This window comes from Enhydra lutris, unplaced genomic scaffold (assembly GCF_002288905.1).
Source record: "Enhydra lutris kenyoni isolate GAN:26980312 unplaced genomic scaffold, ASM228890v2 scaffoldscaffold65, whole genome shotgun sequence".
Lineage (NCBI taxonomy): Eukaryota > Metazoa > Chordata > Mammalia > Carnivora > Mustelidae > Enhydra > Enhydra lutris.
In genome coordinates, this window is record NW_019154149.1 from 3,580,907 (window position 1) to 3,608,482 (window position 27,576).

Genomic DNA, 27,576 nt, shown 5'->3' on the forward strand with positions numbered 1-27,576 from the left:
GCATTTCAAATACTATCTTTTGTGTCTGACATCATTAGACACAAGACACTTATACAAACTAAGTGAATACCAATGTAAACCACAGACTTCTGTGAGTTGTCACTTAAACTTTAGGGTTTGATATCCTAAAGCATATACTTTCTTTTTTTTTTAAAGGTTTTTTTATTAACATATAATGTATTATTTGTTTCAGGGGTACAGGTGTGTGATCCATCAGTCTTACACAATTCACAGCGCTCACCATAGCACATACCCTCCCCAATGTCCATCCTCCAGCTATCCCATCCCTCCCACCTCCCTTCCTTCCAGCAACCCTCAGTTCATTTCCTGAGATTAAGAGTCCCTTATGGTTTGTCTCCCTCTCTAGTTTTGTCTTGTTTCATTTTTCCCTCCCTTCCTCTATGATCCTCTGTTTTGTTTCTCAAATTCCTCATATCAGTGAGATATGATAATTATCTTTCTCTGATTATCTTATTTTGCTTAGCATAATACCCTCTAGTTCCATCCATGTCATTGTTGAAATGGGAAGATTTCATTTTTTTGATGGCTGAGTAGTATTCCAGCACTCCACATCTTCTTTATCCATTCATCTGTTGATGGACATCTCAGCTCTATCCATAGTTTGGCTATTGTGGACATTGCTGCTATAAACATTGGGGCATAGATGCCCCTTCGGATCACTACATTTGTAGCTTTGGGGTAAAAACCCAGTAGTGCCATTGCTGGGTCGTAGGGTAGCTCTATTTTCAACTTTTTGAGGAACCTCCATACTGTTTTCCAGAGTGGCTCTACCAGCTTGCATACCCACCAACAGTGTTAAGAGGGTTCCCCTTTCTCCACATCCTCACCAAGATCTGACTTGTTAATTTTAGCCATTCTGACTGTTATGAAGTGGTATCTTATTGTGGTTTCGATTTGTATTTCCTTGATGCTGAGTGATGTTGAGGAGTTTTCCACGTGTCTGTTGGCTATTTGGATGTCTTCTTCACAGAAATGTCTGTTCATGTCTTCTTCCCATTTCTTGATTGGATTATTTGTTCTTTGGGTGTTGAGTTTGATAAGTTCTTTATAGATTTTGGATACTAGCCCTTTATCTGATATGGCATTTGCACATATCTTCTCCCATTCTGTCCGTTGTCTTTTGGTTTTATGGACTTTTTCCTTTGCTGTGCCAAAGCTTTTGATCTTGAGGAAGTCCAGTAGTTCATTTTTGCCCTTGCTTCCCTTGCCTTTGGCGATCTTTCTAAGAAGAAGTTGCTGTGGCTGAGGTCGAAGAGGTTGTTGCCTGTGTTGTCCTCAAGGATTTTGATGGATTCCTGTCTCACACTGAGGTCTTTCATCCATTTTGAGTTTATATTTGTGTATGGTGTAAGGAAATGGTCCAGTTTCATTATTCTGCATGTGGCTGTCCAATTTTCCCAACACCATTTGTTGAAGAGACTGTCTTTTTTCCATTGGACATTCTTTCCTGCTTTGTCGAAGATTAGTTGGCCATAGAGATGAGGGTCCATTTCTGGGTTCTCTGTTCTGTTCCATTGATCTATGTGTCTCTTTTTGTGCCAGTACCTTACCGTCTTGATGACTACAGCTTTATAATAGAGCTTGAAGTCTGGAATTGTGATGCTGCCAGCTTTGCTTTTCTTTTTTAACATTCCTTTGGCTATTCCTCTGGCTTTTCTGGTTCCATATAAATTTTACAATTATTCGTTCCATTTCTTTGAAAGAAGTTGGTGGCATTTTGATAGGGATTGCATTAAATGTGAGATTGTTCTATGTAGCATAGACATTTTCACAATATTTGTTCTCCAATCCATGAGCATGGAATATTTTTCCATTTCTTTGTGTCTTCCTCAATTTCTTTTGTGAGTACTCTATAGTTTTCTTTTTTTTTTTTGAAGATTTTATGATTTTATTTATTTGGCAGACAGAGATCACAGTAGACTGAGAGGCAGGGCAGAGAGACGGGGGAAAGCAGGCTCCCAACCGAGCAGAGAGCCCGATGCGAGGCTCGATCCCAGGACCCTGAGATCATGACCCAAGCTGAAGGCAGAGGCTTAACCCACTGAGCTACCCAGGTGCCCCGAGTACTCTTTAGTTTTCTGAGCACAGATTCTTTGCCTCTTTAGTTAGATTTATTCCTAGGTATCTTATTGTTTTGAGTACAATTATAAATGGGATTGACTCCTTAATTTCTCTTTCTTCTGTCTTGTGGTTGGTGTATAGAAATGCAACTGATTTCTGTGCATTGATTTTATATCCTGACACTTTATGGAATTCCTATATGAGTTCTAGTGGTTTTGGAATGGAGTCTTTCAGGTTTTACACATAAAGTAAGCATATACTTTCTTATTCTGGAATCCCAACCATGTATTTATGACATTTTTGTTACTGAGACTGCTGGTGATTCTTTTTTGTCATCATGTTTCCTACAAAGTACCTGGAAAAGTAGCAATCTGTGAAAAATTCCAGCCAATGGAAGGGAGTCCTTCCATTTTTGGGGAGGACCACTTTGTCTCCTGCCTCTTGAAAGGTCCTGGGAGACCCACCTGGTTCCATGTGCTCTAAGGCATCATCAGAGGAGATAGAGGCTTGGCTTGTAAGATTCCTGGCTTCTGTGTTTACTTTTGCCTGAGAATATTTTCATATTTTCCCTGGTTGCTATGTAATTATTAGAATCATTTATTTACCTAATTAAAGGTTCTGCATACCTTTTCTCTAAGAGGGCAGATATCAGATATTTTAGGATTTCTGAGCTCTACAGTCCATTGCAGCCGTAGGCAATAAGTAAATGAATAGCTATAGCTGTGTTCCAATAAATCTTTATTTACAGAAATAGGCAGGTTAGAAAACAATGACAAGGATGGAATTTAAAGCATCTGTGATGTCTCCTTTTCCTATTCTTAATCTTTAGTAGGTTGAGATCAAGAAAAAAAAAGAAAATAGATTTAAAAAGGAATTAGAGGTGAAGTCTGGGATTTACAAATTAGAGGCCACACTCACTGCTATTTGCAGGTCTCTGTTTACTAGTATGACACTCTATGATCCAAATGCAGAACACCAAGTCCTTGTCTCCAGTAGCTCATCCTCATAACAATTTTATCTGCAGCTGTCACCTTTCTTTGGGTCTGTGTATTTCTCTTCCCATTAAAGTACATGGTATACAAGGGAATCTTTCTTCACTAAGGAGTCTGTGTCATTTTTGTCTCTGCCAGATGACTTTTAACTTACTTATATGGCTTTTGTGCCAAGTGCTAATGGAATTTGGGCACATGACCATTGCCACATTAAACTTAGAGACATAAACTAATGCTTTTGCATGTTTATTGCTTCTCTTTGCCTACAGTTTCCTCCCCACTGCAGTCCATAAATAATAAGGCGTATTTCAGGAGGGTCCTTTCCCCACCACTTAAACCTTTCCCCTTTAATGGCCCATAAATTTGACTACCATTTGCCTTGTTCTTTACTTTTATAAAACAGTGTTCTCATTTTCAAAAATGTTCTGAATAATTTAAAAGTTGTTTCAAAAGTATAATACTTTCCAAGTGACATCCAAAAAATTTGGGTTGGTTTTATAAATTTTAACTCCAGTGCCTCAATTAGTCTTCATTAATAGGTATATTTTGAGCATTTACTTTGGGCACAGCATTACATTAAACAGTGTAAAAAACTAATATCTGTTGTTCAACTGAAACAAGTAGTTAGAAATTTGAGACAAGTATCAAAGGTACTTTTTCAACTACCAAGAAAATCAGTTCAACAGAGGATATTGTCCAAGATTATCTGCATTCCACAGTCTGTTTTCTGATTTACTTTGCTAATGGAGATTTCAATTTAGTATTCTTACTACCAAATATACTGGTATATTCTGAGAAAAACATCATCCAACCTAGTTATTTGGGTAGTGAAGATAGAAATATGAACTTTTCTGGTACAGCATGACATATTCGAAGCCTAGTATTTCCTTAGTTGAGGATTTTTCCTATGTGAAAAATTAATTGTGTGGTTGAGATCGCAGAGAATATGTAATTTTATACTCTTGATTGTTTTTACTTTAAAGATTTAATTAATTAATTAGTAATTTATTTTAGAGAGAGAGGGAGAGAGAGTGTGTACACATGCACGTGGGAGCCTGCAGGAGCACGGGAGAGGGGTGGAGGGAGAGGGAGAGAGAATCTCAAGCAGACTTGGTGCTTAACTCAGAGTCAGAGGTGGGGCTTGATCTCACAACACTGAGATCACAACCTGAGCTGAAATTAAGAGAGGCCGCTTAATCAACTGAGCCATCCAGGCACCCCTTGATTGTTTTTACTTTAACACTATAAAATTATTTTCCCCATCTGATTATAAAATAACTTTGAAACATCTTTTTAATCATTGCCTGATATCTCAATGATAAATGAGATATCATTCCACTATTTTTTTAAAGTTTTGTTTTTGTGTAATTATATTTTAAAGTCTTAATTTTTTTTTAATTTTATTTTTTATAAACATATAATATATTTTTATCCCCAGGGGTACAGGTCTGTGAATCGCCAGGTTTACACACTTCACAGCACTCACCATAGCACATACCCTCCCCAATGTCCATAACCCCACCCCTCCTCCCAACCCCCCTACCCCCATCAACCCTTAGTTTGTTTTGTGAGATTAAGAGTCACTTATGGTTTGTCTCCCTCCCAATCCCATCTTGTTTCATTTACTCTTCTAAGTCTTAATTTTTTTAAAGCAGTTTTACATTCACAGCAAAATTGATAGGAAAGGTAGAGAGTTCACTAATGCCCTGCCTCTACACATGCATAGCCTCCCCCATTATAAACATCATTCATCTGAGTGGTACATTGGTTATAGCTGATAACCCTGAATTGATACATCATTATCACCCAAAGTCCATAATTTGCATTTGGGTTTATTTTTGATGTACATTCTATGGGTTTGGACAAATGTGTAATGACATATATCCATCATTATGGTGCATTGTATTTTCACTGCCTTAAAAATCCTGTGTTCAGTCTATTCATCCCTCCCTCCCAACCTTGTCAATCACTGATCTTTTTATTGCCTCCATAATTTTGCCTTTTCCAGAATGTCTTATAGTTGGAATAATAAAGTATTGAATGTCTGTTTTCCACCATGTAAATTATGATATAATAAAATATCTACCTATATCAAGATTTTCCCAAACTCGTGATTATTTTCATGAGCCAGATTTATACACATGCTGGATGAAAAGTGCATTATTCAATGTTTTATTTTCAAAATTGGCTATTTTAGTAGGTATAAAGTAGAACCACATATTGTTATTTTGATGAGAAAAATGTGACTATTTTATTTTATTTTATACACAAACTGGATGGCATGGCAGCTGTCTATTTTATTTACTGATGGGAGCGAGGGTTTCTCTTTCCTTACTTGTTCGACCATCTACCTTAATTCATAAATGACTAGATTTGATAGAACATGTTTATGTTTTGAAGTAAGCCATTTTAAAGTCTTTCTTAACACTTACAAATAGGTATTCATTTAAAAAAAATTTCTGTATTTTTAGAGAAAGAGAGGACACAAATGTGAAGAGGGAGAGAGGCAGAGGGAGAGAGTCTCTAGCAGACTCCTGGCTGAGCGTAGAGCCAGACACAGGGCTGATCTCAGGACCCTGAGATCATGACCAGCCCAAACCAAGAGTCATACGCTCAACTGACTGAGCCACCGAGGCCCTCTGCAAGTAGGCATCCTTATAAAGAAAAGAGCAGTTAGCACTGTCTTATTTTATCTGATAGTCAAAGTGATAAACTATGAAACAGTATCCCAGCAAATATTTTTAAAGGATTTTTATTTATTTATTCATTTTTTTGAGAGAGAGAGCATGAGAGGGGGAATGTCAGAGGGAGAAGCAGGCTCTCCACTGAGCAGGGAGCCCAATGTGGGACTCAATCCCTGGACTCCAGGATCATGACCTGAGGTGAAGGCAGACGCTTAACTAACTGAGCCACCCAGGTGCCCCTAGCATGTATTTTTAAGGATCATTTGCTAAGGATAATTTATTGATTCTGAAACATTTAAAATAAAAGATCAGATATCAGATTTTTTAAGGTTTTAAAAATAAGCAAATTTTGTATTTGGAGTTGAAACGGGAAAGTGTTATTACAGAATAGATTTTCTTAGGCAACTGTAATAACAAGGATCAAGACATCCCAGACTGAAAGAAAATTATTTCGCCATAAGAAGCCTTAAAAAAAAAAATCCCTGCTGTTCATCACAGTACAAACTTTTCCGGAGTGTCACCAAACATATGAAAGCCATTTCTAACCATTTTCTCTAAAAATTTGAATCATACTAATAAACATATAGTATTAAAATGTTTTAGCTATTGGAGTTCACATGCTGACCTATCAGGTCAATATCAGGACAGAGATAAAGATCCGTTGAGTTACTCTCCTTGCTACGGAGGCAGCATGATATAGTATAGCAAATCTTGAATCTCAGACTTAGTAACCATGTTATTTTAAATCTCTTCAGCATTGTTTACCTTAGTTTTCTTGGCTATAAAATGGGAACAATAGTGATTCTTCTCTGGGGTTTTTGTAACATAAATGATAGGTTAAATATGCAACAGTTTTATAAAGTGCTATATACATCTATAAGTTTTCAGTGTTATTAGTATTGAGCCTTTCTCTGGGTATGGTTATAACACTTGCAGATTTGGAAAAGAAGTATTTGTTCCTACGTTTCTGATGAAGAGATTTGGAAATCTTATTTTTTAGGAGGAATGTTGGTCACATTGATATGTTCCATTTTTTAACTTGGTTCTGATTTTCTTTTAATAAATTAAATTTTTGCATTATTTTTGGCAGTGGTTTCATTCTTTGGGTACCCGAGGCACTTGGAAAGTGTGTTAAAGCTGGATAACTGCATTGGTTTAAAAAAAAAAAAAAGACACCACGAACTGGTTATTTAAACAAGAGAGAAGGCTTGTTTCCCTATCATTTACTTTCATCTGCCATGGCATCAACTCTAAACATCAGAGACTTTTCCCAGGATTAGCTTTGCTAACTTTCCACAGCTATATACCCAGACCTACTGACCTATATTCACCAACTCTAACTGCTGTCTGAGTTTTGAAGATTACTACTTTTGTTATACAATAAAGCCTACATAATTTAATTGATTCAGGAAAAATTTCTTGCTCCCCTATCCTGGGAAGGGGCTGTGCTAGATTCAAAGGTGAATATAATATGACATAATTGATTTCTGAAAGGTCAGGATATAGTCATGGAGATGAAGTCATAAACAACCATAGTGCATTGTGTTCAGGGAAATGAAAGTGAAGCACACTGCTGCTGTAGGGAAACAGAGGCGTAAGACTCAACCTGGGGAGGGTGCCGTGCATATGATTGATATTATAGAAGATAAATGATATATATTATAGAAGATATTATGATTGGGCGCCTGGGTGGCTCAGATGGTTAAGCATCTGCCTTTGACTCAGGTCATGATCCCAGAGTCCTGGGATTGAGCCCTGCATCTGGCTCCCTGCTCAGCGGGGACCTTGCTTCTCCCTCTCCCTCTGCCCCTGTTCATGCTCTCTCTCATTCTCTCTCAAATAAATAAATAAAATCTCTAATAGAAAAAAGAAGACTCAACCTAGGCCTGTTAGGAAAGCTTTCCAGATGAGGTAAGATCGGAAGTTCATCATTCACTCAGTTAGAAATTTTGCATTGATAACCTACTATGAGTGTGCCAAGTTTTGTTCTAGATACTTGTTATATATGGTGAGCAGAATTGGGGATCATTCTTCCTCTCTTAGCATTTACATTCTATTGAAAGAGACAATCAGATAATGGCTCAAGTAAATACAAAATTACAACAATGGTAATTCATGTAGAGGAGAGGTAACTAGTAGTAGGAGAGCTCATAATAGACATAGTTCTAGTAAATAGTAGTAAATAGCAGTAAATAGCAACCCTTTTCACTGTTTAGGTTTTGAGGAAGTTCAAGGGAAAAAAAGGGGAGTAGGACATAAAGATGATAGATAATGATTGTAAAGATGATTCATGTATCATCTTTATTAATGACAAAGTTGTTATTGGACACTGTTGCTTGGGCATGAAAGCCAAAATCACTTCCATTATTGAATACCAGAATCAGTCATATTTACCTGCCTAGTTACAAAAGATTATAGACTACTTACAGTCTCCACAGAAGGGAGAAGCCTTTTGTGAAATTTACAACATGAAGAAAGAGAACATGATTTGAATATTGTGTAGGGTGAGTGGAAAGACAATGTAGAAGGGAAAGGTTGAAGATAAAAGTGGACATGAATGTTGAATGAAGGTTCTGGGAGAGTTGGGCAGGCAAGGACTAGATGGGTGAGGCGTGTGAATGGTCCAGGGCACAGAGTTAAAGGAGGCACTCATTCTCAGGGTTGTGTAAGCACAGGGTTGACACCACAAAAGTAAGCACTCCTTAAATATTGTGTCCTGGGTACCTGCCTTGCTTTATCCTAGTCCTGGTCCTTCTGAAGAACATGAAATTGAAGGGACAGGAGAGAACTGGCCATGAGAAAGAGCAGGGAGACTGGATGAATGATGTGGGAATGGAGATGTCTGCAAATAATGGAATAGTGTACAGGAAGGGAAGAGAGAACACATGGGACAGTCTTATGTTTCTTGATGATAAACTAGAAACAAAGTCAACAGCTTTAAATGAGCATAGAGTTTGAGAGTTGTGAATATTGAGAACATGCTGACAAAGGAGAAGGATACTCACAAGCAGTAGTGAGGGCCTTGTTAAGACTGACAATCGGTCTTTATCATTGATTGATCATTTCCATTTGTGTGCAGATACCTGGGTTCATGAGTGGCAGAGGCGTGGCATAGCACCAGTCCAGAGGAGAGGTTTTACAAGCTCAGTATGAAGTGGATAGGAATAAACAGTGCAAGTGAGAGAGGAGTCTACATGATAAACCATGGGAACCAGACACTGTATAGAGACATGTACGGTACAGATGTGGTGTGATCATTGTAAAAAAAAAAAAAAAAGGTAAAATCAAGAGAGACAGTAATGGTCTCAATGAAGTTAAAGAAGAGAGATGGTCAGAGTCAGGGCGGGTATGTGAGACCTGGGAAGAATACCAGTGATTTATTCCCATTTTTTTGGCAGATGAATCTACTCCAGAGTGTTTCTGAGTGAGGCCCTAGGTGCAGATGGCTGTGGATGTGTAGCAGTGAGTGTCAGTGATGCTTAAAAGATGAAGGAACCAAGAGGCCCATTAGCAGCATGGTGAGTCCACACAGTGAATTGTCCTAGGGTGGTGGATGGATTGAATCACAAATATTCCCAAATGTACACTGATTATTAGTGACTGCCTTGGGAGGAGGCCTCTAGAAAACAGTAACCAGTGGGGTTAGAGCATGGTTTAGTGAGGTGGCATGAGTTTCAAAGAAGCAAAACTTTACTTTTTCTTTTAACACAAGTGTAAAACTATGTAGAGATGTGGAATATTGGATAATAAACAAGCTCTGATTGAGAGAGCTTCGGAGGAATGTTGTCCTCTGAGGGAAGTCAGGTTTCATTTGACTTTAGTGACTAATTTGACTTGAGGAGGACGTAGGAGCATACACTGAATGAGGTTTATGACAGGTGTGGTGAAAAGAATGGGTTTTTTTTATGGGGGAGGAGAGGATGTGTTCTCGTACTTTTGGAGGAAGTACGGAGTGGTATGGAGAAAAGAGTAATAGGGACATGTGTGAACTCTGGTATCACATTGACTTGGCTTCAGTCCTAGCTCCAGCAGTGAAAAGCCCTGTAATAGCAAACAAGTTGTTAATGCGAGTTCCTTGCTTGTAAAATGGAGTTATATGCAGGTCATGGATTATTATAAAGAATAGTGAATTAATGCATGTTTGCTGCGTAGCATGTAGTAAGTGCTAAATAAAGGTTACAATGGTGATGATGATGCTGATCAAATACAGTAAGGAGATGACCAAAGATAATAGAGACGTAAGGCCTAGCGGCATTAGCTGATTTAAGTTGGAATTAGAAACCTGGAGATGTTCATATCTGTGGTATAGTATGGAATCCTGAGGCTACCACGTTGGAACATGGTGATGGGGCATCAGTGGGCATGCCAGAGCTGTCCGTCTGGTTCATTGGCTTTTCTCCTGGTGTTGGGATGCCATAGCTCAGTCTTTTAGTAGTGGCGAGAGTAAAGTGGGAGTTGGAGGTGGGAAAGGAACGGACAAAGTTAGGGTGGTTCTTCTACCCACTCCCTTCTACTTTGCTGCAGAGAGAAAAGTCCTATCTACATGAAGAGTGAGGGACTATGAAGGAAGGTAAATTAATTGCCATTTAAAATATATTCTGTTGTTATTCTGTGCTTTTGTAGAGTTGTTTGTCTCACAAGGATTCACTGTGGGTCTTAGCCCTACAGGGAAAGAACTCTGAGATCTATCACATGTTGCTTCCATTTCAGTGAAGTAGTGCCGGTACCTAGTTCCATCAGTCCTGGGAAGTGGAGTCTTCAATTCCAAGAATATTTGTTGAATAATCTCTATGTACTTGGTAACCCTGCTAGATCCTGGAGTTATCAGGAAGTATATCTCACTGTTGTATCCTTCCCTGCAAACCCTGGGTTCTTGCATAAATCTTATGATTGAGCTACAGTATCCAATGGGGAATAGGAAGCATCAAATCTACCAGTTTTGAAAGATCCTCTCGGCTTAGAATTATATCAATTAAGATAAAAAAATCTCTCTCCAGTGTAAGGCTTGAACTATGTGACTTAAACTCCTAAACTCTTAGCCTTATCTACCATCTCCTTCCTCTATCTGATATACTTTAAAAATTGTGAAATGTATCAAAGATGGAGAAAGTGTGGAGGAGAATGTTATAGCTGAGACTCCATGTTTCCTTTGTACCAGGTACTGTTCTGTGTGCTTTACGTGTATCAACTCATTTAATCCATGAACAATGCTATGAGATAGGCTATTAATAGTATTCTTATTTTGCAGATAAAAACAGTCTCTAAGAGTTTATGTAATTTATTCAGGATCAACCAACTAGTAGGCAGTCTTCCTTTTAACCACTTACACTGTACTGCGTTTCATGTGTCGTTGTTAACACTTGGTTATTTGCTTCAGATCTTTTTATAAAGAAATTACAGAATACAGTTTAAATCTCCTCATGAGGTACTCCTACCCAATCTCTCCTCTTCTATCTTCCCAAAGGTAACAACTATCCTGAATTCAGTGTTTATCAGTTATACGCATGTTTCTACAATTTCTCTCTCTGTATTTATACATAGATAATGCATAGAAGTTTTTTTGGCCAACTTTTTATAGTTTTTTTTTTTTTTTTACTCTTTAACAGTTTTTGAAATGTAGTCTTATGAATATATAGAGCTGGAATTTGCTCATTTTTATTGTGTTAGAGAATATTCCAGTGAACATATACCGCCCCTGTTCTCTTATTTATGGCCCTGTGGTAGATAGCATTCTTGTTCCCAGTTCTTTACCACTCCCTATATCCACACATTTTCAATGTGATTTTTAAATTTTTTCCATTAGAGACAGAATGTATTTTCCTGCCCAATTAATGTTTTTCTTGGCCATATGACTTGCATTGACACAAGGAATGTTAGCAGGCTTGACACAAGATGGAGCTTGAGATGTGCTTTTACGTTTGAGCCTGCCCTCTTGCACTCCGCCAGCTTCGTGGCAGAAAAAAGCCCCGGCTAGTCCACTTGTCCAAGATAAAAAAGAGGCACATAGAGCAAATCTGTACCAAATCCGTGGCCTGGAACCAAAACCAAATCAGCCTAGCAGAGATCATTAAGATCTCCTTAGGCAGCCTGCATACAAGTGAGCAAGAATAAATGAGGATTGCTTTGAGCCCCTGAATTTGGGGATAGGCATAGCTAATTGAAACAGATTGTATGTTTGTTTCCAATATTTTACTACTAGAAACAATTCTACTATAAATAATGTGCAGGTTTCCTTGTATATATGTGTCAGTTTCTCTGAGGTACACATCTAGAAGTTGAATTGCTGCGTTAGAAAGTATGCACATTTTCAACTTTCCTAGGCACAGTGTTAGTTTCCTCGGCAAAGTAATTGTAACTAACGAACCATGTTTTGTTTGTTTCTTCACCTCCTCACTAACAATTACTGTTTTCAGAATTCCGTCTGTTTGCCATTCTGACAGTTATTGAATGATATCTCATTTTACATCACATTTCTGTGATTACTAATGAGGTTTAACATATTTTTCATATTTATTGACTATTTGGATTTCATTCTGTGTGTGTTCTCTCTTTGCCCATTTTTCTGTTTATTTTAGAAGATTTTAAATGTCTCATTTTTCGCATTTATCTGCTCTAGCTCCATTTATCCTATATCAGTAATTTCTTTTTTAATGCAGGTAATTGCTTTATTTATCTCTTTGAGCACCCTGAAGTCCTTTTTTTAAAAAGAGATTTTATTTGTTTATGTATTTATTTGAGAGAGAGAGAGAAAGAGAGAGAGCGTGCACGCATGAGCAGGGAAGAGGCAGAAGAAGATTCCCCGCTGAGCAGGAAGCCTGACATAGTACTGGATCCCAGGACCCTGGGATCATGACCTGAGCCAGAGGCAGATGCTTAACCAACTGAGCCACCCACGTGTCCCTAAAGTACTTTCTTTAACATCTTTCTCTAATTCAATGATCAGGACCTTTTCTGTAAAAGGCCAGACATGAAATATTGTAGGATTTGTGGGCCAGACTCTGTGACAACTATGGAACTCTGCTTAAGTACTGTGAAGCCAGCCAGAGACCACACATACACGAATGGGCGTGGCTGTGTTCCAGTAAGATTGACAGAAACGGGCATTGAGCTGCATTTAGCATGAGGACCACGGGACTGACGCTCTACAACTAATTTCATCTGGAGTCAATTCCTATTCATGATTGATTTTGTTGATTCTTCTTAGTAATATCGATCTCTATGTGCTTTATATTTTGGTTTTTCTTTAAGGGGAAGCTTTTTAATTTTTTTAAACAATTGCCTCTACCCAGTCACAGAGGCCTCCACTTCAGTCCAAAGTCAGGTAATTTTGGTGAAATCTCACTCTGATAAAAGAGGTGATAACTTCTTTCCTCTAGGCAATTTATTTGTATTATACATAATTGTGCCTTTGAATATATCATGCTCTGTGTTTCTGGCAGGGAAGGAAGGTTGGGGAATGAGGTAAACACATTTTCTCTAGTATGTTTTTCATTCTTGGAAACAGGGCCTGTGTGTTATTTCTGTATGCCTAGTGACTAGAAAAATATTTGCTGAATTTCTTGGTACATTTTCATTATGAGTTTTAGAGGAATATAGATTTGAAAAAATAATCAAGTTGAATTAAAATATTTGATTTGAAAAAGTGTCTTATCTTTCAGTATTATGCATTGCTAATAGTGAAGTAGAGAAGCTGAAAAGATATTGACAGACTCTGACTTTCTTACTACTTGATTAATAAGAATTGACTTGGAATGAGTTCTTACTATAGAATAGTTCTATAGTAAGAATTCTTACTCTGACAGACTCATTTAAAGAATGTTAATATAGACAAGATTCCTCCTTTAGTATAGTAACAATGGTTGTAATTAATTGTGCATACATTTTATTTAAACATAATTTGAATCCGTTTACATGAGAACCTTTGTACACAGAAAAAAATATTAAAGTGAATGAAAAGTTAGAAGTCTCAGAAGAGTTTCAAATGAAGTGATTAATACTGAGGACATAATTGAGAGGCTGTTGAAGGGATTATTTCAAAGAAATGTCTTTCAAATGAATTTCTTATTATATAGTAGTTAATTTTATTTTCTGACATAAAAAGTCATTGAGGACTTATATGCCGTTGATTATCAATTTGCTTAATTTTTATTCTTTCTTAAGTTAATGTCAATATTACATAGTGGACCTTGCCTATTTTTAAGTGATTTTTTTTTTTTAAGATTCCATCCATTTACTTGACAGACAGAAATCACAAGTAGGCAGAGAGGCAGGCAGAGAGAGAGGAGGAAGCAGGCTCCCTGCAGAGCAGAGAGCCCCATATGGGGCTCGATCCCAGAACCCTGGGATCATGACCTGAGCTGAAGGCAGAGGCTTTAACCCACTGAGCCACCCAGGCGCCCCTTTTAAGTGATTTTTACAGCATAATTTCTCTGTAAAGATATGCCACTTTTTCTTTCCTTGTATCTGTTAATATATTTGAAGTTAAATTCTGCACCATTATTTTACATCAATGTGATCACAAGTTGGAGACAGTGCAAAATTTTCAGAAACCATTTTACCAAAGAGTTTTAAATTGTCACTGTTCTGGAGTTTAGGATATCTCCTTATTTTCCCATTTCCATTGAGGCTGACCTGTATTTATTGTAGCCAACAGATATAAGTTATGTATGTGATCTATATGTATCTCTGACCAAAGGGTAAAAACAGATTATTCAATGTGCATTCTTACCCCCCCCCCCAAATAATCCCCATAAAATTATTTCAGAGAAAAAGGCTAACTCACTGTTGTAGTCACTTTGACTCCAGGGGGCAGTATAAAATAAGAAATAATAAGGCCTTACCAACTCACAGTTTGTATTTAATGTAATTATTAAAGCCAGAGGGAAATGATGGATTTTATGAAGCCAACCAGAATTTCATTGCATAAGTTATATCCTTCTGAGATGGCTCTTTAAGTGTGGGAGCCAGAGTGTCCATTTGAATTCTCATGGGGAGGCTAATAACTGCTTCCCTGCCATGTTTCAGTGTTCTCATCTGCAATCCTTTTACGATTTTAAAAAGACAATATAGTTCCTCTAGAGGACTTGTTAAAAAGTCCCTATATTTCAGATGGACCTTTCTTTATGTGTACATATGCACACATGAATAAGCAGGTTCCCACATACACATATCACATAGGCAGCCAGAGATAAAAAGCTGTTAGCATACCATTATGGCGATATACTTAAGCAGGTGACATACTAGAATGGTGGTGACAAAAGCTAGTCATTAAGTATCTGTTCAATGGCAGGCTCCCTTCTAGGACCTTTATATATTAAATCTCATTTAACCTTATAACAAAACCTCATTTTTACAGATAAGATAATTTAATCTTAGTGATTTACCCAAATACTGCCAGCTAGCAAATGGCTAATGAGGATTCAAAAACATACGTTCTTTTTGTGATGGTAACCTATATGCCTATACCCTAGCATATATTTTTCGCAAGAAGAAATAAGTACCATTTGGAGACAGATTTTATGATCCCATTCTGTGTGTCTGTTCTAGTGCCACAGCAGTTATTTTAAAAGACTCTCAATTTTTGTTTGGGAAGAACAATTTTACCACTTCAATATTTAGTCTTCACTTGCTAAAAATCACATCCCCAGACTAGTGAGTTATAAAAGCCTACCTTGCTCAACTCCTAAAGCAATTCTGGCCCCATAGCAGTCTCTTGTGTTCAACACATAGGTTCTGGTTGCACAGGCTAGAATTAGTTGAGTCATCGTATTAGCAAAACGTGTAAAGAGCATTTTTGGCTTAAGACCAAGGAATTAATGTCTGGCTATTACTACCCTATGATCAGTTCATTATACATCCTGCCCTATATACGTCACAAAGCAGTGCTAAGGACATCTGAGAGGTTAAGTGCTTGATGTTCTTTTTATTAAAAAAAAAAAAGCAAACAAACTGAGATCCACCTTCGTTTTAACCTTCACATTACCAAAGATCACTTACAGCGGTAATATGAGCGGAACAGTTAAATTAGGAATGAAGATTGGAAATGATGGTTGTAAATTCCTGAGGAACATGTGGGTTAAGCTATAAGGTAACCAGTGTTGATAAATGTTGTAAAATATGTATTACTGCCTAGAATGATACATTGTTACCTGTGATATGGACCATAAAGTTCACTTACTCAAACTCTCTCCTTTTCCAGATGTGGAGATTGACCCAGGAACAATCTTTAAATTGCTGATGTGTGTGCAGTGTATAGCAAACCCATAAAAGAGTAAACATCATTATGGTATCATTCCATAAGAGTCACTGCTTACATGACTATGACAGTCCAGTCCCCAAACCTGGGTTATTGCTAGTTACGTATAACTAGTCTATGTGTGTGTGTGTGTGTATCATATTTAACAGGTATGTGTATGTATGTGTGTGTGTGTGTGTGTGTGTGTATACACATATACATAGACATATATAATAGGAATTTTTGTTTTTGAAAGGGCTCTTTGATTTGTAGTTTATAATGATAATAAAATGATTGGGAATAAAGCAGTGTTCGGGTATGAGTTTATAATTCCCATTCAACAAGAAGTGCTGAAACCCTGAAGAAGATATGACTCCTTGCTTTGCTCTTGAAACTTTTCTCAAACTCTTCATCCAGGTACTGCTTAGCATGTTTTTAGATCTGCACTTCAGGGTCTCACTGGCGATCCTGAAATGATGTCTTTCTTATAGTAGGATCTTAATTACTAATTGCAGAAGAGTCTATATCTCTTCTGCATCTGGAATTGTTTAAAGTTCAGATTTTTAAATAACAACTCTTCCTCAGTTGATTCCAAAGAAGGCTGTTTCCCTCTAAATTGGATCTGCAAGATGACTTCTCATTACCCAGGAAATGGCTTATTTCTCTATTTGTACAGGTCTGCAGATTTCTGCTTCTCTGAACCTCTCCCTGTACAGCTAGTGATTTCCCTGCTGAGACAGTTGATGTGAGAGTGGGGGGGATGGTTATATTCCTTTCATTTTTGTGGGTAGCCTAACATCTAGATCGGTATCTGATTTACAAAAAGTATCTTCCAGTGGAAAGAGGCATACACACTATAGTACTTCATACAAATACAATTCCATGTCCTCTGGCTATAGCAGGCCTGAAATTCACTCTTATAACCTTTTCATTTCTAGTTTGCCTAATAAACATTGGGATTTTGGCCATTCATAACTATTAAGTTCATGTTTAATATCAGCTGAATAAATAAAGGCATTCAGAAGGGAACTCCTGTGTCTTCTCATACACATAGTCTCCACCTTTTAAGTACAGTAGAAACAACATCATTCCTATTAAAGGTATTCTCCCCCACTTACGCTCTGTATCCCATCCATTTCTGCACGCTCAAGAAAGGTAGACCTTCAATCAACTACCGTCTGTCCTGCATCATCAGTTTCTCATTCTCTGCTGGATTGTTTGTAGCAGCAAAAAAATATGCTCTAACATCTCCCATTTTAAAATTAAACTCTTTCTTCATGCCTTGCTTCTAAGTTCTGTCTTTCCTTCACATCAAAACTTCCATGTTTGTATTCACGTCCATATTCAACATTATCTCTTTGAGCTTCCACACATTTAGGCTCATGTCCCTTCCACTCCACTAAAAGTGCTCTGGTCCAGATCAGCAACAACTTCCATGGTGCCAAGTGCAGTGATTAATGCTCAGTTATTCCACAGACCTGGCCAAGCCCACTATAAAATTCATCTCCTTTTGCGTTCTGTCACATCATATTCTCCTTACTGACCACTGTTTCTTGGTCTTCTTTATGTGCTCTTCTTCCTCTTTCTGAGGTTTACTGTTTGGAGTGTCTTATGATTTATACTTGGCCCTCTTCCCCTTAACTACACTCACTTTTCAGTCTTATGATTGCATTCTATTTATATTACTATGATTTGCTGATTTATATTTTTAACTTGAATTCTTCGTAAGTTCCAGACTTATATTCTCAGCTGCCTACATGCCATCTCCACTTGCAGAGCCTTCTTAAACTTACCATGGCCAAAAGTAAAGTTTGGATCTTTAGTCTAAACTAGAAGCAATGGGAAAACTAAACATTTAAATAAATAAAGCTGTTAGAAAAATAACCACAGTTGATTTCACTCTTTTCTTGGAGGACATTGATGCCCATTGTCTCTTTTTCTTCTTTATTTAGTCTGTTTCACTACTCATTGATACTTGTAGTAGTGGATAGTGAGGGGGAAGCGGAGTATCCAAATTGATTCAAGCGATGTGATGAGATAATGAAGAATTTCATTGCTAACAAATTCATAGGATCATAGAATATTGATTAATAGACTCACACACGGAATGTTGGATCTAGAAGGTCCCTTACGGATCATCTAGTACAGTCTCATTTTACTGATTGGAAAATTGAGGCCTTGAAAAGAGAAAGCAGCTTCTTCAAGGTTACATCTTCCTGAGACATGCATAAGTGAAACACAAAACCCGTATGTCTAAAAGCTGCGTTTGTTCTCCACATGCAAAAAGCCATAAAGAAAGATTTCATTTTCCTGGCCTATGTTATCACTTGGGTTCTTCTAGTTTTGACATTTGTTCATTATCTGATTGGACTTCAATTGCAACCTGTCATGTTCTATATTTTTAAATTGCATTTATAGTATTTTAGATGACACTAGTACTTAGGGTTCAATGAGCAATAGATATTACTAATTTAACGGATAGTGAGTTTCTGTTTAGTTTGCATATTCTTTTGGTTTGTTCCTACTGAAGATTTCTTCAGTTTTCCTGTGTTATCAAGGCTTGACCAAAGGAAAAAAAAAGCTTTAAATACCATCAGAGGCAGATCTAGGTTTTATGAGCCTGAAGCTAATACAACTGGGGCATCAAAATACAAAACGAAGGGTGAGAAAGAATATTTTATAGGGCCAATATAAGTGAGAGGCCCTGAAGCTGAAGCTCCATTAATTTCACTGTAACCACCTCTGAAAGCCAGAACAAATAAATTAGCTGGGTAAATCAATATTTTTCATTGCACAGGGAGGAGAAGGGATGAAAGAAAGCTAATATTTTCTAAGTACCTACTGTGCGACTGGCATTATGCTAGGCACTTTACACATGGTGTCTTATTTAACCCTCACACAACTGTGAGACTCATAATGTATGTGGGCTGTGTTACATGAGTTAGGCATATCTAATACATGGCAAAAATTGTTTGAACCTAGGTTTTTATGATTCCAAAACCTGTATACCATACTGTTCAATGAGAATAGTTGTTATCACAAAGATCTTTTAATCACATTAAAAAATAGAAATATGATCAAATATAGATATTGACAATAAGGGCTATAAAGGCTTCCACAGTCATAAAGGATAAGAGAAATACTCAAATAATGATAATTCAAGACCAAGCATTTTATTTGACGTGGCAAAGGTTTCAAGATAGAGCCATAAGTGTCTTGCCAATGTTCGGATGATTCTAAGAAATATAAACATGAAACAGCTTTTTTTTTTCTTCAAGTGCTGTTTTTTTTTTTTTTTAAGATTTCATTTCTTTACCAGAGAGAGAGAGAGAGAGTGAGAGAGCTCACAAGTGGGGGAGTAGCAGGCAGAGGGAGAAGCAGGCTCCCCGCTGAGCAGGGAGCCCGATGCAGGACTCCATCCCAGGACCCTGGGATCATGACCTGAGCTGAAGGCAGATACTTAACCAACTGAGCCACCCAGGCACCCCTCAGGCCCTGCTTTTAACCATATTCTCTCAGTCCCCCATCCTGTCCTTTAGCAACATCTTAGCAGATTCTATTAATTTGCATCCATTTACATTTCTTCAGATTGTGTTCAATTTACTGTTAAAGTCCAGAAGCCATTTCCACCTTCTGCTGCACTTGCAGACGAGAGCCATGACCCTGGCTGGTAGTAGGGAGTGGCGTGGGGACTCAGTGTCAACTGGTTCTGAGATGCATTTTACCTCATTCCTTTTCCCAAATCAATTCTTTTGGTGTTGGGGAAAGGGGCGGGGGAGGTAATTGGCACAGAGCTCTTCTTACATGACTTATTGTTCACCTTTTGTGACTGGGGATCCATTTATCCAGTTTGGTAGCCTCTGCTTCTGTGTGGCCTTATGTGTAGGCCACAGTGTGTGGCTTTCTTGAGGTACTGTTTAAGTTCATCCTGGCTCCTTTTACCATTGAAGGTTACCTGAGCAAAGAGCAGTTTTGTCTTTCTTCAGTTCTTAGGTAGAGAGACATCTTATTTCCTTTAGATAGCTCTACAACTTCTATCCTTTTGCTAATTTTCTCTTCTAAGTCCTCCTAGGTCCATGACTGAGAGAGTGTTTCTCATATTCTTCCAAGGCATACTTTGACATACTCTCTTTTGGCCCTGCTGTGGTAGGCAACTCCACATTTAGAAATATCTGTACCAAAAAGATATGTTTCTATAATTTCTTATGCTTCCCAAGAACTCTTGCACCATTCTCCTGTCTCATGGCATTATTAGGACGAGATTGCCGCTCATGCAGGACGTGGGAGGCATCTCTTCTTCTTGCAAGCACCCCTAGTTTCTCTGACTGATTTTCTTAAAGCTGTCCCTTGGCCTGACTTGGCCTTTGTTAATGACAGATAGTGTACCATCCACTCTCCCATAGGGAAAGGAAGAAGTAATTTTCCATTTGAAACACTGTACAACTCATTAAGTTAGTGATTCCACCCTCTATACTTCTTATAGAGACCAGGAGAGGATTGAAGTACCTGCTACCAATTATTACCTAGTCAGTTAGAAAGGTGAGGTACCTAAAGGTTCATATCCAGCTTTGGGTTTTAGTTAATAACATTCTGTTCAAGGATTATTTAGACTAGTAGAGTTCATATCCATTTTTTGATAAGGGAAAGCTGCCTAGCATGTCTGATAATTGGAATAGGTCTAGAGTTTCTAGAATTTAAAGAAATAATGATAGGCCTATTGTGATTAAATCTAGATAACTGAAAAATGAAGTATCATTAGTTTGTTTATGCATCTGTACATATGTATGCCAAAGCATAATGGGTAAGAGTTTGGGTTCTGGGGTTCAAAAGACCTAGATGCCCATTTCCTCATAGGCATTTATATTAGCTGCACAGAATGTGCGGAAGTCTATAGAATGTGCTATAGGCTGAACGTACTTTTCCAAAATTCATACGTTGACACTTAATCCCCAGTGCAATGATATATGGGGTGGGGCCTTTGAGAAGTGATTAGATCATGAGGGTGGGACCCTCATGAATGAGATTAGTGCCTTTATAAAAGAGGCCCTAGAGAGCTCCCTTGCTCCTTCTGCCATTTGAGGACACAGCAAGGACTCTCACTGGACACTGAATCTGTTAGCACCTTGATCTTGACTTTCCAGCCTTCAGACCTGTGAGAAATAAATTTGTGCTGTTTATAAGCCACCCAATCTATGGTATTCTGTGACAGCAAGCCAAACAGACTAGTACAGAATGTAATCACTTATATCTTGAAAATATTACATCAGTGGTTCTCAACCATGGCAGCACATTAAAGTCATCTAGGAAGTTAAAACAAAAATACTCCTGGGGCACCTGGGTGGCTCAGTCAGTTAAGCATCTGACTCTTCATTTTGGCTCAGATCATAATCTCAGGGTCATGAAATCAAGCCCTGTGTCAAGTTCCACACTAGGCATGGAGCCTGCTTAAGATTCTGTCTCTCCTTCTCCCTGTGTCCCTCTCCCCTCACATGCATTCTCTTTCTCTCTCTCTCTTCCTCCCTCCCTCCCTCCCTCAGAAAAATACTCATGCCAGGGCCCCACCCCAAAGCAATGAAGTCAGAATATCTGGAGATGTGACCTAGGCTTTGTTTCTAATGTGCAGCCACATTTATAAATCCACTATTGTGTTCTTTGCAACAGAGAGAGCCTCTATGATAAGGTTACTGTGTTACACAACTCTGAGGAGCATAATTTGCAGCTTAGTCTATGTGATGGCACCTACTAGAGTTGCACAATGCACAGCCTGTGTGACAATAAGTGATAATCCTGATGAAAATTCTTTAGAAAATTACAAAGAAGTAAAACATCAGACTTCTTAAACACCCATTCATGTCCAATGGTTTTCTTTATTATGGGTATCTTCTATAAGAATTTGCCTGTGGAAGAAGGGGTGCGTAGGTGGCTCAGTCATTTAGGCATCTGACTCTTGATTTTGGCTCAGGTCATGATCTCAGGGTCATGGGATCGAGCCCTATGTTGGGCTCCACACTCAATGGGGCGCCTGCTTGAGGATTCTCTCTCTTCCTCTCCCTCTGTCCTTCCCCCACACAATCTCTCCCTCAAATAAATAAGTACATCTTTTTTTTTTTTTTAAAGAATTTGTCTGTGGATGCCATAGCATTGTAGTTAAAATGTTTGGTTCTGGAAAATTAAATAATACAGGAAAATGTACTTGAGCTGGGGAATGAGCTGAATCTTTTGGTTGACAGTTCACTGAGTTTAAGGTTGGGTTGGTGAGAAATACACACAGCTTAGCATTTTCTGCTAACATTCCTCTACTCCAGGGGTCAGTAAACATTTTCTTTTTTTTTTCTTTTGTTGCAAAAGGTGGTTTTATTCATTTTATTTTTTTAATTTAAATTCAGTTAATTAACATGTAGCATATTATTAGTTTCAGATATAGAGTTCAGTGATTCATCAGTTGTATATAAAGTAAATTTCTTCTGTAAAGGATCAGAGAGTAAATGTGGCTTGGTAGTCCACAAAAGTTGTCAGTCACATATTCTTTATTTTTGGTAGCCCTTTAAAATACTGAAAGCCGCTCATAGCTACAGACTACAAAAATAGGATGTGTGGGCTGTAGTTTGCTGAACGTCTGCAAGGATAAGGAGAAACTCTTAGAAACATTAATGCAGAAAGAATAAATTACCTAGAAAGGAAAAAATAATCGGATTGGAATTGGATTTCTCATTTGCAACACTGAAACTAGAAAGCTCTTGAAAAGCATCTACAGACTACTAATCAAAAAATGCCACAACAAGTAGCACTCTTAGATCAAAGCAAAAGGACTCTTTGCCACAAACCTTGATCTTTAAAGGGAACACAGTGACCTTCCTCTGGGTATGACCCTCCTCACTGGGCAGTGAGTAGAATGAGTTAAAGGGGCCATGTCCACTTGGAGCCAGTGTTCTAGGAGTCAGCAACTGGCCCTCCTTGTGCCACCATTTTCTGGTACAGAACTGGAATCAAGGGATTTGGGGGGAGCTTGTCCTTTCAGGCCCTTAAAAAAGTACGCTTATCAAGGTAGACTATTAGAACATGTTTAATGATTTATTAGCTTGGTTTATACCTTTTAAATATTTAAATATATGGTACATAGACTTCTGTTTTTATTTTTGCTCTGGGCCCCACAAATGTTGGAAGAAGGCTTGACCATAACCCAAGAATCATACTGTAGCCGCGATATCAATGATATGTCAAAGATATGTGGAAATATATGAGAATTTAGAGATTATATCATCCATGAACCACATATGAGTAAAATACTTGAATAAAAATAGTTAATAACCAAACACTAAAGGAACCGGAAAAGAAACCTCAAGATAGAAAAGGAGTTCAAACTATGGCGAGCAAGATTTTGTGAGACTTTGGACTCTGAGAAACAAATTGAGGGTTTTGGAGGGAAGGAGGTGTGGGGTTGGGTAAGCCGGTGGTGGGTGTTAAGGAAGACATGTATTGCATGGAGCACTGGGTGTGGTGCATAAACAGTGAATTTTGGAACACTTAAAAGAAATGAAATAAAATAAAATAAAAACATGGTATAGGTTAGAAAGGTTTGAGTATATGCCTTACTGGGCAAAATAAGGGCTCTAGAAATAGGATATAATGTAAGGAAAATTTTTTCCAAGTTTTTACTTAAATTCAAGTTAGTTAACATATAGTGTAGAACTAGTTTTAGGAGTAGAAATTGCTGATTCGTCACTTACATATAATACCCAGTGCTCATCATAAACAAGTGCCCTCCTTAGGGCCGCCACCCATTTAACTGCAAAACTGTTTGAAACAGGAAGTGAGGAAAGGCCAAAACAAATGTCTTTGTAATTGTAGTAGTGGTATTGCTGTAGGAATAGCTAGAAAAAAAGAAGATACAAATATTCTAAAGACCTCAGCTTAACGAACAGAAAGAATTGGGAAGGACATAATGCATCTTGGCAGAGGATATAATGCTGTTTGGTATGGGAAATATGGCAGTGGCTTCAACAACCATGAGTCATAACATGATAGAATATTATGCAGTTATTAAAAAAAAAACAATCAGATTTATACCAGTTGACATGGAAGCGATTTCCATGAGTACTGGTGTTTGGAAAAAGGCCAATGCAGTAAAGTATATAGGAAATTATTTCACTCTTATAAAATAAGTAATCAAGGAGTGAAACATCTCCTTTATATGTTTGTTACATGTGTGGAATTATATGAGGCACCCCCAATGTGGAATTATATATGAAGTTGTTAACATAGGTTGACTGGAGTTTGGTGGATATTGGAAGGGAGGAAGAGAGGGGAATGTTAGAGTCAGGTAAAAAAAGAAATGACAGGGCTGCTCTTCTTCTCTTAAAATAGTATTCTCTTTCCTTCTCTTAAAATAGTATTCCATTCATAAGAAAGTATGGAAAATGCTAGATTGCACTAAATTAAATAGGTCTCTTTATTGCAGGCCTTCGTAGAAACCGCAATATGTTAAATATACATTGTGGATTTTTAAGAGAAGGATACATTATATAAAATACATTCTCATGACACACCTTGAAAGAGTATTTTGCAGGACATTTTGGGAAATGCTTTAATCAGTGAATGTGAATATATTAATATTGTCCTCTGATAGATACATTATTGTAACTTTCTGGTTCTGTGTCTTTATTAAATACATAACTAAAGTATCATGTCACATTGCTTACCATTATTCATATAAAGTATCATGTCACATTGTTTACCATTATTCAGCACCCCCAAATTGTTTAGAAATGATTATGTAGACATTCCACATTCTTCTCATGTGTATTCTATTGATTCGGTGAGTGCTGGATATTGCCATTTTGATAATGTTTCTGTCAAATATTCCTTATACATTCTTGGTGCTAGTTGGTTTCTGATGTTAAAGTTTATCTTTTCCTTCCTCCATACCACCACCTCCTGCATTTTTCAAGGGTCACCATAACTATATTAAACGGGCTACACTTTTTCAGACACTGAATGATACTTTTCCTTTTCTCAGCTCCAGCTTGTACAAACTGACAGTTTAATCCAGATACTGTGTAATCCTTTGAATTCAAAGCTTGGACATTGTTGGAAGAAAGAGATACATGTTTTCTATCATCTCAGTCAAAAGACAGAATTGAAAAAGAGAATGTTGAACTATAAGTATTTTCTGTCTTTTGCTGAATACTGTCAGGTTAGGAAAGGTGCACAAGTATTTTGATAACTGACTTAGATGTTTTCAAGGACTCAGAAGATAGGATTGAGAGATTGTACATTTAATAGGCATTGATTGACATAGTTTTACCAGCTAGCTAATAGTGACAGTTTTTGTGAGCAATGATTTCATTTTTACAGTATTTCAGACTCTGAAAACCTGCAAATAATGTGGAATCATAGAATCTCAAACAGCTGTTTCTTGAGAGACAGGATGAGCTAGAGTATGCTGCAGTAACAAATGGCCCCCAGATCTCAATGACTTAAAGTAACAAATTTCATACCTCATTCATACTACAAACCCTCTATGTGTTGACTCAGGGCTCTGCTCCTATGTGTTGTCTTCCCTCTAGAACCCAGGCTGTTGAAACAGCCACCTTATGGAATGTTGCCAAATGCTGTAGCAAAGGGAAAAAGTGAGTAGAAAGGCTCTTGAAGCTTCCATTCTGCCCAGTAGATTATTTATTTATTCATTCATTCATTCACTGGGGGGCACACACAGAGGGAAAGGGAAAGAAAGAATCATAAGCAGATTCCATGCTGAGCGCAGGCCCAATGTAGGTCTCAGTCTCATGACCCTGAGATCACAACCTTGAGATCATGACCTGAACCAAAACCAAGAGTTAGATGCTTAACTGACTGAGCCATTCAGGCACCCTGGCTACACCTAACTTCTAAAGGGTAGAGAAGTGCAATTGTCCTATGCCCAGAGGATAGCCATAATCTTGTGACGGACCCTACAACTTCCTTACCACATTGACCTCCAAAAGGCCATTTATTCTAAACCTGAACAAAATCTTATTCTTACAATGGCTAGTTTATATACTCATACTCATTCTCTGACATAATATACTCGCAAAGTTACCTTATATCTGTATTATTACTCTCAGTATTATAATTCTTTTATCTATGAGCAGGATCCTAAATTTGAATATCCAGCTTAATGTATGATTCTAGTATTTCTTTGCACTGAACACTCTTCAGGTTCTTACTAGGATTTGTGTGTGTGTGATTTTCTGAATTAAGTATGAATTTGAGAATATTTTTTAAATCCAAATGGTACTTAATGTAGAAGGGAATGAGGAAGACCTACTTTTCAAATATGCTACGAATATTTTTTAATGGTATTCCAGGAGCTCTGATAATGACCAGATGTTTCAGGGTGGGGAGGTTAAGTGAAATAAAGGATAAGGACAGAATAATTGGAACATGTTTCTCATCTTTACAAATCAGGATTTGTGTGTGTGAAAGATAATTTAATTCAAGATGAATTTAGTTCTATTTTATTTTTATTGCATTAGATTGCAGCATTAACTATTTATTTAATTTTATATTTGTAAATCATATTAGTAATATTAAAAACATCTTAAATAGTACCATGCTCATATATGGAAATTAGTAAATACTTTTTAAAAAATTAAATAATAATTGACATACATATTGTATTAATTTCAAATGTACAACATAGTGATTTCATATTCTATACATTATGAAATGCTCAACACAATAAGCCTAGTTACCATCTGTTGCTATACAAAGTTATTACAAAATTGACTATATTACCTATGCTGTATATTATATCCCCATGACTTGTTTATTACTGGAAAATTGTACCTCTTAATCACCTTCACCTATTTCATCCATCTGCCAAACTCCTTCCTGCTGGCAATCATGTTTGTTCTATGAGTGAGTTTTGTTTTGTTTGTTCATTTTGTTTTTTAGAGTCCACTCATAAGGGAAATCATATGGTATTTGTCTTTGTCTGTCTGACCTATTTCACTTAGCATAATATCCTGTAGGTCTATCTGTGTTGTCACAGATGGCAAGATCTCATTCTTTTTAATGGCTGAGTAATATTCCTGTGTGTGTGTGTATATGTGTGTGTGTGTATACACACCACATCTTCTTTATCTATTTGTCTATTGATGGACACTTAGGTTGCTTCCATATCTTGGCTATTGTAAATAATGCTGCAGTGAGCATCTCTCATAAACCAGTTTCATGTTGTTAAAAGAAGAAAGGTAAACTAAAGAAAATATGTTAAGAGTAAAGCCTTTTAAAGTCTCATAATTTAAAGCCTAATTTTTCTCAAGATACATTTTTGGAGAATCTCAAACATTACTACTAGGGACACTTAGGGAATAGTCTTCCTTTGGGAAAGTCATGTGGGCTGGATAAGTTTGCATAGAGCCAGAGATCAGTTTTCCAGTATTTTCAGGGTTTTTTTCTTTAGAAAATATATGGTAATTTCTTTCCAAGGCATTATTAGCAGTTAAAATGCTTACTTTAAGGCATCTCAGTCACCTTGGATTGGAAAATGAAAACGACTGTATTTATTTTTTTAAGATTTTATTTATATATTTATTTATTT